This window comes from Monodon monoceros, unplaced genomic scaffold (assembly GCF_005190385.1).
Source record: "Monodon monoceros isolate NGI ecotype Baffin Bay Population unplaced genomic scaffold, NGI_Narwhal_1 Super_Scaffold_13, whole genome shotgun sequence".
In the NCBI taxonomy this organism is placed as follows: domain Eukaryota; kingdom Metazoa; phylum Chordata; class Mammalia; order Artiodactyla; family Monodontidae; genus Monodon; species Monodon monoceros.
In genome coordinates, this window is record NW_021703769.1 from 71639248 (window position 1) to 71647813 (window position 8566).

Consider the following 8566-nt stretch of genomic DNA (forward strand, 5'->3'; position numbering starts at 1 on the left):
ACACACACACACACACACACACACACACACACACACACACACACACACCACAGAGAGACAGAGAAAGAGAGAGAGAGAGAGGTACTTTAAGGGATTGGCTCACGTGACCGTGGAAGCTTGGTGAGTTCAAAATCTGCAGGATAGGGCAGCAGACTGGTGACCCAGGGAAGAGCTGCAGTTCAAGTCCAAAGGCAGTCAGCTGGCAGAACTCTGTCTTGCTAGGGGGAGGTAAGGTTTTTGTTCAATTAAGGTCTTTAACTGATTGAATGAGGCCCACACATGTTATATAGCATAATCTGCTTTACTCAAAGTCCACTGAGTTAAGTGTTAATCGTATCCAAAACACACCTTCACAGAAACATCCAGAATAATGTTTGTCCATATATCTGTGTACTGTGGCCCAGTCAGGTTAACACATAACCATCACAAGTCCACCCCTTGTCTAGTTGGCACTCGTATGCATCTCCTCAAATTTAATAATCGAATAAAGACAGTAACAAGGTCATAATTTTGCCTAACATGATACAACTCTCCTGCATAGACAACTGAAAACACCCTAACCCTTTCCCCAGAAGAGGATGCAATGTCCTTGGGTGATGTTTATTCTTCCTCCTGATATCCCATAACTTAAAAACTATGCTATAAAGTTAACAATAAATACTATGACATAAAGTCAATAATGTTACATGATTATGTTACATGATAAAGGAATGAGAGAAGAAAACAAAGATATTTGCTCAAGACACACGCACATGTATTAATAATAACATAAGGAAAAAATACTCGACAAATACAGTCCTCGTTTCTGTAACTGGTCGTGTGGTTGCTGATGGTATTTAGAACTACCTTCTCCTACTCCCACACGGTGTTCCTGTTGCCCTCAGCAAGCACTTCAGCAAGTCACAGTTCTTTATTAGTTGGAGTGGCCCAAATCTTCATGCCTGAAGGGTCCTGGGCCATTAGTAATCCTGCCTAAATTGAGTTGTTATAGTTTTCCACTGACTTTAATCACAGGCATGGTAATACTAAGAGACACCCTGTGGGATCTCTTGTATCCCAGACATATCTGTGTTGTGGAGGAGTAGTCCAATTTCCCTTTGTTTTTTTGTTGTTGTTGTTGCTGTTTTTGTCTGCACCGTGCAGCTTGCAGCATCCCAGTTCCCTAACCAGGGATCGAACATGGGGCCCTGCAGTGAAAACGCTGAGTCTTAACCACTGGGTGCCAGGGAATTCCTCAATTTCCCTTTGGTAGTCAGGATCAATCACCCCAGTCAGCCCAGTAAAACTCTTCTTTCCCTGTTGACCCAGAGGCATGAGGAGCTCAAAGTGGCTGAGTGGCAGTATTAATTTCCAGTTCCATGGAATTATTATTGTGTCTCCTAGTAGAAGCATTTCTCCCTTTGGAACAAAGACCTGTAGGCTAGTAGAACATAAGGTCATGAGGACAGGTAGCGAAAATTTTACTAGTGGATCACTAGGGGTGCCACTCTCATTTCTACTCCTAGATACCTATGAATCCTGGCTGTGGGAGCAACAGCACTGTATATTGGACATTGATTCAGAGCATATAAGCCTCCTGGAGAACTCTTTCCCAGCCCTGCAAGGGACTGCCACCTAGCTAGCCCAATAACTGAGTCTTCGAAAAGCCATTCTGCCATTCTATCAAGCTGCTTCAGGAGGGTGGGGAACATGGTAACATCAGTGAATTCCATGAGCATGGGCCCATTGCTGCACTTCCTTTGCTATCAAATGAGTTCTTTGAACAGAAGCAATGCTGTGTGGAATACCATGATGGTGGATAAGGCATTCTCTAAGTCCACGGATGGTAGTTTTGGCAGAAGCATTGTATGCAGGGAAAGCAAATCCATATCCAGAGTGTCTATTCCAATAACAAAACGTTGCCCCTTCCATGACAGACGTATGGTGCAGTGTAATCAACCTACCACCACGTAGCTGGCTGACCACCCCAGAGAATGGTGTCATATCAGGGACTGAGTGTCGTATCACTCAATCTCAGTGCTCACATTGAGCACTCAGCGGTGGGGGTAGTCAAGTTAGCCTTGGTGAATGGAAGCCCATGTTGCTGATCCCACGCATAACCTCCATCCCTGCCCCCAGGGCCACTTTTTTCATAACTTCACTGGGCAATGACAGGGATGGCTAGGGAAGGAGGCCAACTGGTATCCACAGAATGAATTATTCTAGCCACTTACGAAAATCTTCCTCTGCTGAGGTCACCCTTTGGTGAGAATTCACATGGGACACAAATATCTTCACGTTGTTCACCCATTCAGAGAGGTCAATCCATGTATCTCTTTCCAAGACTTCCTTGTCACCAATTTTCTAATCATGTTTCTTCCAAGTCCATGACCATCCAGCCAAAGCACTGTCCATAGCCCATGAACTGGCATATAATCACTCATCAGGCCTTTTCTCTTTCTAAGCAAAATGAAAAACCAGTTGCATTGCTTGAAGTTCTGCCCACTGGGAGGATTTCCTTTTACCATTATCCTTCAGGAATGTCCCAGAAAGGATCTATAGTACTACAGCTGTCCACTTTTAGGTGGAGCCTGCATGTCCTGAAGAACCATCAGTAAACCAGGCCCAAGTTTTCTCATCCTGTCAACTGATCACAGGGAACTTCCTATGAGGCCATAGGTGCAGGCTGAGAGAGAGAAGGTAAGATAGCATGAGTTGGGATCATGGATATTTAGGCCACTTCTTCATGTAACTTACTTGTGCCTCCAGGGCCTACTGAGACTTTAGTTTAGTTACAGCTTCAGAAGCAAAAAGGGGTGAGTCCTGAAGAGAATCACCAGTATTTTGCAAGGCAACTGCCTCAGCGGAGGCCATTACAGTTTCATAGAGCAACGTAGCGTAAATCTCCACAGACAGGGTTAGAGAGGCTGCTTCTACTGGCAAAGAAGATTCAACAGAATGTAGGCGCTCAATGTCCCCAGCTTCATCAGGGTATTCTCACACGTCCCACTCCAAATTTCAGATCCCATTCCTTCCTCATAATGCCCTCACTTTTCAATTTGCATTATAATTCAGCCACTCACATGATAAGATTTCAGCAATCTCAGCCGTGTGGCTATAGGAGCTAAAAGTCTCTTTCAGGATAGACATAGAAGATTTCAGGTGATTTATATATTGCTTAAGCTGGGAATTTGAATCCCTGATCTCATCCTTTTCTTCCCCCACTTTGTCCAGTGACATTAGAAGCAACCAGCCAACCTCATTATATGCATTAGTTTGACAAAAATGTTTGAAGGTATCATATATATGGTTACCCAGGTCCTTGCCTCTTGTGTTTGATTAGGAGCATCCAATTGGGATATTTTGCATATTTCTATTTTCATAACATGCCATGAACTATACCACTATTACTACTCTCTTTATTATTAGAAACAGAATCATTAGTCTTTAAATCTAATATTAGAGAGCCAATTCCAAAAGCCCCAGAACCAATTCAGAAAATTCATCCTTAAGATTCTGCTCCTTTAGAAGCCTTATCAGCACCATAATCTGTATTAGTCAAGATTCTCCTGAGAAACAGAACCAACAGAATGTGCATCTAGATATCTATCTATACATATCAATCTAGATATATAGATATACAGCCTCACAGCGTATCTACTGTTAAAGTGAAGACATGTAGGGCATCATCCACGTTAAAATGAGAGAGAGATTGATTTACTTTAAGGAATTGGCTCACACGATCATAGAGGGTTGGTAGCCCAAAGGCTGTCTGCTAGCAGAATTTATTCTTGCTAGGGGGAGATATGTCTTTGCTCTATTAAGGCCTTCAGCTGATTGGAGGAGGCCCACCGGTTATTGTAGGATACTCTGCTTTACAATAGAGTAAATTTAATGTTTAAATTTTAAATCCACCAATTTAAATGTTAATCTTATCCAAAAAAAAAACACCTTCACAGAAATGTCCAGAGTAATGTTTGACCTAATATCTGGGCACCATGGCCCAGCCACATTGACACATAAAATTAACCATCACAAATGGTCACCTCTGAGCAATGAGATTATGAATTTATTTTAAATTTATTTGTTTCTGCTACTTTTTCTATAATGATTATGTATTATTTTTGTAATAAGAAAATCAAATATATTTTTTCAATAGTTAAGAAAAAAATTCGCTTTAAGAAGTCTTCTCTAAATAGCATGCACTGAGATTATACATACCATAACAGGTCTTTAGTATATTGTATATATTATGTATGTTATTGTGTGTTTGTCTCTCTACACTGGGAATTCTTTGAAGGGGCCTTCTCTTTTCATGTGTATATTTACTCTAAGCACAGTACTCGGCAACACAGTAGACACTCAGAGAATGAATGGCCAACAACAGAAGAAACATTACCTAAAATCAATATTGTTACCCCACCTCCCCATACAAAACCTGCCCCTTTTCTGGAATTTCCTTGACCTCTTCAGACTCCTAGGCTAGAAATGGTAACTATGTAGCACATGTTTCAAAATTCAGTCAATTTTATATCAGAAATGCCTCTAGCCCCTGGCCTTTTGCTATCTCCACTTCCATTGCATAAATTTGAATATTCCACCTGTTAAAACATGTATTTTACTTAAAAAGTAATAAAAAAAGATTTTTAAAAACTAGATTAATTCTATTATTTATTTAAAAAGAAAAACAAACATGTAAAATAGCCAGAAATTTTCTGAAAAAAGATTGATGAAGAGGATCTGGCCCTACCAAATTTTGAAACATACTGTAAAACTATAGTAAATAAAACAATATGGTGTTGAAACTTACAACAGTATGGAACTGAATATAGTCCAAAGTAGATCCAGATACATCTGGGAATGTAGCATATGCTAATAATTATATTACACATTAATGGTGGAAAACATTAATTATTCTGGAAGAAAAATTAAACTGGATTCTGTGTTTTTCCCAAGCACCAATTCTCAGAAACCAACTATCTGATTCTCCACCACCAACTGGGCGTCCAGCAACTCAATCCTGACACTATCTGGAGTTAGGGCAACCCCCATAGTTAAGGGTTCAGACCCGTAGGACTGCCTCCACTCAGACACTAGTTGCAAGTCCCAGGTCCCTAAGCTACCCACACTTCTGTCCAACTTGGCTACAGATTCGGGGGTTCCCACAAAATCCCCTCCTTAGGGGAAACTGAAAATTTTTGAGACTGACCCACAACTCAGGAAATCACTTGACTTAGGTTTAGTAGCTTCTTAGAAAGGATACAACTCAGGCACACCCAGATGGAAGAGGTGCACAGGACAAGGTACTGGGGGAGTGACGCAGAGCTAGCATGCCCTCTGGGTGTACCACCCTGCCAGGACATCAATGGGTTCACTCACACTGATTGTTCAAGCATTTTTATAACCCATCTCCAGCCCCCCTCCACTCTCCAGAGGTTGGAGGCACAGGGCTGAGACTTCCCATCCTCTAATCACGTTTGGTCTTCCTAGTGACCAGCCCCCACCCTGAGGCTATCTAGAGTCCCTACCTTGACTCACCTCAATAGCACAGACTCAGGTATATTCTAAAGGGGACTGTAATGGATAACAAAAGACACTCCTATCTCTCAGAAAACAAATGGTTTAGTTCTGTTCCAGGAACCACAGACAAAGACCAAATATATATTTTTATTATATCACAGATTATCTCATTCCTTACCAAAATAAAATAATTTCCAAATGAATCAAAGATTAAAATGAAACACAAAACCTTAAAAATACAAAAGAAAACATAGGAGAAATTTAAAAATATTTTTTGGGTGTAAAGCTTGTTTTACACAGCATAGCACAAAATTCAAACACACATAAAAGAAAAAAGATACAACTGACTACCTGAAAAAAATACAACTGACTACCTGAAAAAAATTTTAACGTTTAATTGGAAAAAAAGGCATAAATACGAAATATAAATAACACTGGGACAAATTAATTGCAACACAGAAAACACAGAGAGCTCCTGCAAATCCATAAGAAACCAAATAGGAAAACAGAAGATGTAAATAGACAGTTCACAGAAAAAAACCTACAAATGATTCTTACATATAAGATGTATGCTCAGCCTCACCCTCAACAAACAAAACTATAAGGGAGTTCCCTGGTGGACCAGTTGTTAGGAATCCATGCTTTCACTGGTGGGGGAACTAAGATCCTGCAAGCTGCACGGTGCAGCCAAAAAAACCCCCAAAACTTTCAGATACTATTTTTCACCTATAAAATTGGCAAAGGTAGAAACAAAATGTTCAACATTTTGAGGATATCTTTCCTGTCCTTTATATATATAAATATTTAATATATATATGTATTTTTTTGGCAGTGCCACATGGGATCTTAGTTCCCCGATCAGGGATCGAACCCGTGCCCCCTGCAATGGAAGCGCAGTCTTCACCACTGGACCACAAGGGAAGTCCCCTAAATATTTAATATTTTTATGAAATCATATGTGCATATACATGATTTCATAAAAATAAGACACTGGATATACTTTGTATATTTCATATATTCATGTATATAATTCTGCACCCCGCTTTTATAGATACATAAATTGGGGGGGCTGCAAAAATGAAAACATTATAAATTTTTTTAATATAGTCAATGTTAATATCTTTTTAAATTTTTATTTGGCTGCGCCGGGTCTTAGTTGAACACACAGGATCTTTTAGCTGCAGCACATTGGATCTAGTTCCCTGACCAGGGATGGAACTCGGCCCCCTGAACTGGGAGTGCGGAGCCTTAGCCACTGGACCACCAGGGAAGTCCCCAACGTTAATATTTTGATGCATATCCTCTGTCCTTTTTTGTATAGATGCATGGGGAATGGTTAAAAAACTGAGAACATATTATACATGCTATTTAAAACATGATTTTTCCCCTTATTTATGTTATTAAAAATGTTTCATCACCTTCTGCATGGACTTTGTCAACCCCTTTCTTTCTGATTGCCTTATCCTCAGTCTTCTCCCTTAGTTCATCCTCCATTCCACCTCCAGTGTTATCTTCATCACTAGTTCTTTGGGTGGATTCTCACCAAAGAATCCAGCTGGCAGGCTTAGGCCCAGACTTCTTAACTAGCAAACCAGGCCCTAACAGTCAGGACAAGCTACTTCACCAGATTTGTCTCTTGCAAATCTTATCCACCCACCTTCCACTGGGCATGCCAGGCCCTTCCACTGTCGCTCTCTGTCTGATATCACTCTCCTAAGCCCTCTTCTCCTGCAAAGTATCTATGTATCATTCAAAACTTACCTCCTCCAAGAAGCCTTCCCTGATACTCTGAGTTAATACGTTTGTGCTCAGAGCACTGCATTCATCCCTTAAATAAAACATCCTATACTTTACTGTCATTTTTTTACAAGTTTATCTCCCTAACTAGGCTACCTGCTTCTTGAGGATTAAGGATCTCTAGAACTAATCATGCATCTCCTTCTACTGTGTAACTCAAACTTAGATGCTTTCGCGATTCTCAAATACACAAAGCCACTTAAAAGCATTATATACCACGGCAGTCGCTAGGAGAAGACTGGGAACAATCTAAATGTTAACCAGTAGGTGACTGGCTAATCAGGTCATTCTTACAAAGAATATCATGCAGCTGTTAATAAGAATGAGGAAGACGTATTTGTATTGATATGTAACAATCTCCAAGATACTTTAAGTGTAACACACCCAATAGTGCATATTATAAATTGCCATTTTGTGTGGGGGAAATTTCTTTTATTTATATACGTATTTATTTAGAAATTCAGAGAGCATCTGGGGAATTCACACTATCTAAAGGAAACTTATGTAGCTAAAGGTACATGCCAGGAGGAAGCTGAACTAGAGGAGGTAGGAAGACCTTTCACCATATACCCTTTGGCACCTTCTGAACAGTTTTAGTCATTACCTATAAAAATAAAATACAAAACATCAGTGAATACCTGGTATCTAGGCAGGGGGCGAGAACTGGATACGAGAAAACAGTTGTGGACATCTTTCAGAATAAAGGAGTCCTCTCAAAGGCTGGACACCACTGCTCAACGAAGTTTGAGTTTTCAAAATTGCCTTGAGGGCCTGAAGTCTCAGCACAGTGTCGTGTGCCCGAAGGGTGGACTGACTCTTGCTTTTCCTCAATTGCCATCGCACCAATCAGGTAGCTTTCTAAAGGCTTCTAGCACTTTCCACCTGGCATTATATCTCTTCGTCTTCCCTACGCCTAAAACACCTACGATACTGGGCGAGGGTCCTTATCAGATCCACTCTGTTACCCCCCCACAGCACCTAGAATACCGTCCAGCACACATTACACAGTCAAGAAAACTATTGACCGGGACGAAAGCAGCAAGGCGATAAAAAGGGCAAACGGCGCGAGTGGGGGAGGGAGGAGGCCCACCCTACACCCTGCGGCCGGAGGCCTCCGGGAAAGAGCAGCCGCCTCTCCCCTCACGCCCTGACGCACGCGGCCAACAAGCCCGCTCCGCCTACGCCCTCTGGTCCGGGGTCAGCAAAACCGGGCGCTGGGCAGCGCACGGGGAGGGGACCCTGCAAGCCCTGATTGCCAGGGGGAAACGCT

General features: G+C 41.4%; 1 protein-coding gene across 2 annotated transcripts in view; it reads right to left on the reverse strand.

Annotated features, from left to right (window-relative positions):
- PSPH (phosphoserine phosphatase) overlaps positions 1 to 8536 on the reverse strand; it is a 49998-nt gene extending 41462 nt beyond the window's left edge. Inside the window, exons 1-2 of one of the 2 annotated variants that reach the window (XR_003793310.1) lie at positions 7935 to 8536; positions 104 to 218 (exon numbers count right to left, since the gene is read on the reverse strand). The gene's annotated coding sequence lies outside the window, so the exon portion shown is untranslated. Of the gene's footprint in view, positions 1 to 103; positions 219 to 7934 lie in introns of those variants that run through there. The other variant, XM_029221818.1, reaches the window with a different exon arrangement.
- Positions 8537 to 8566: the final 30 nt, after the last annotated feature.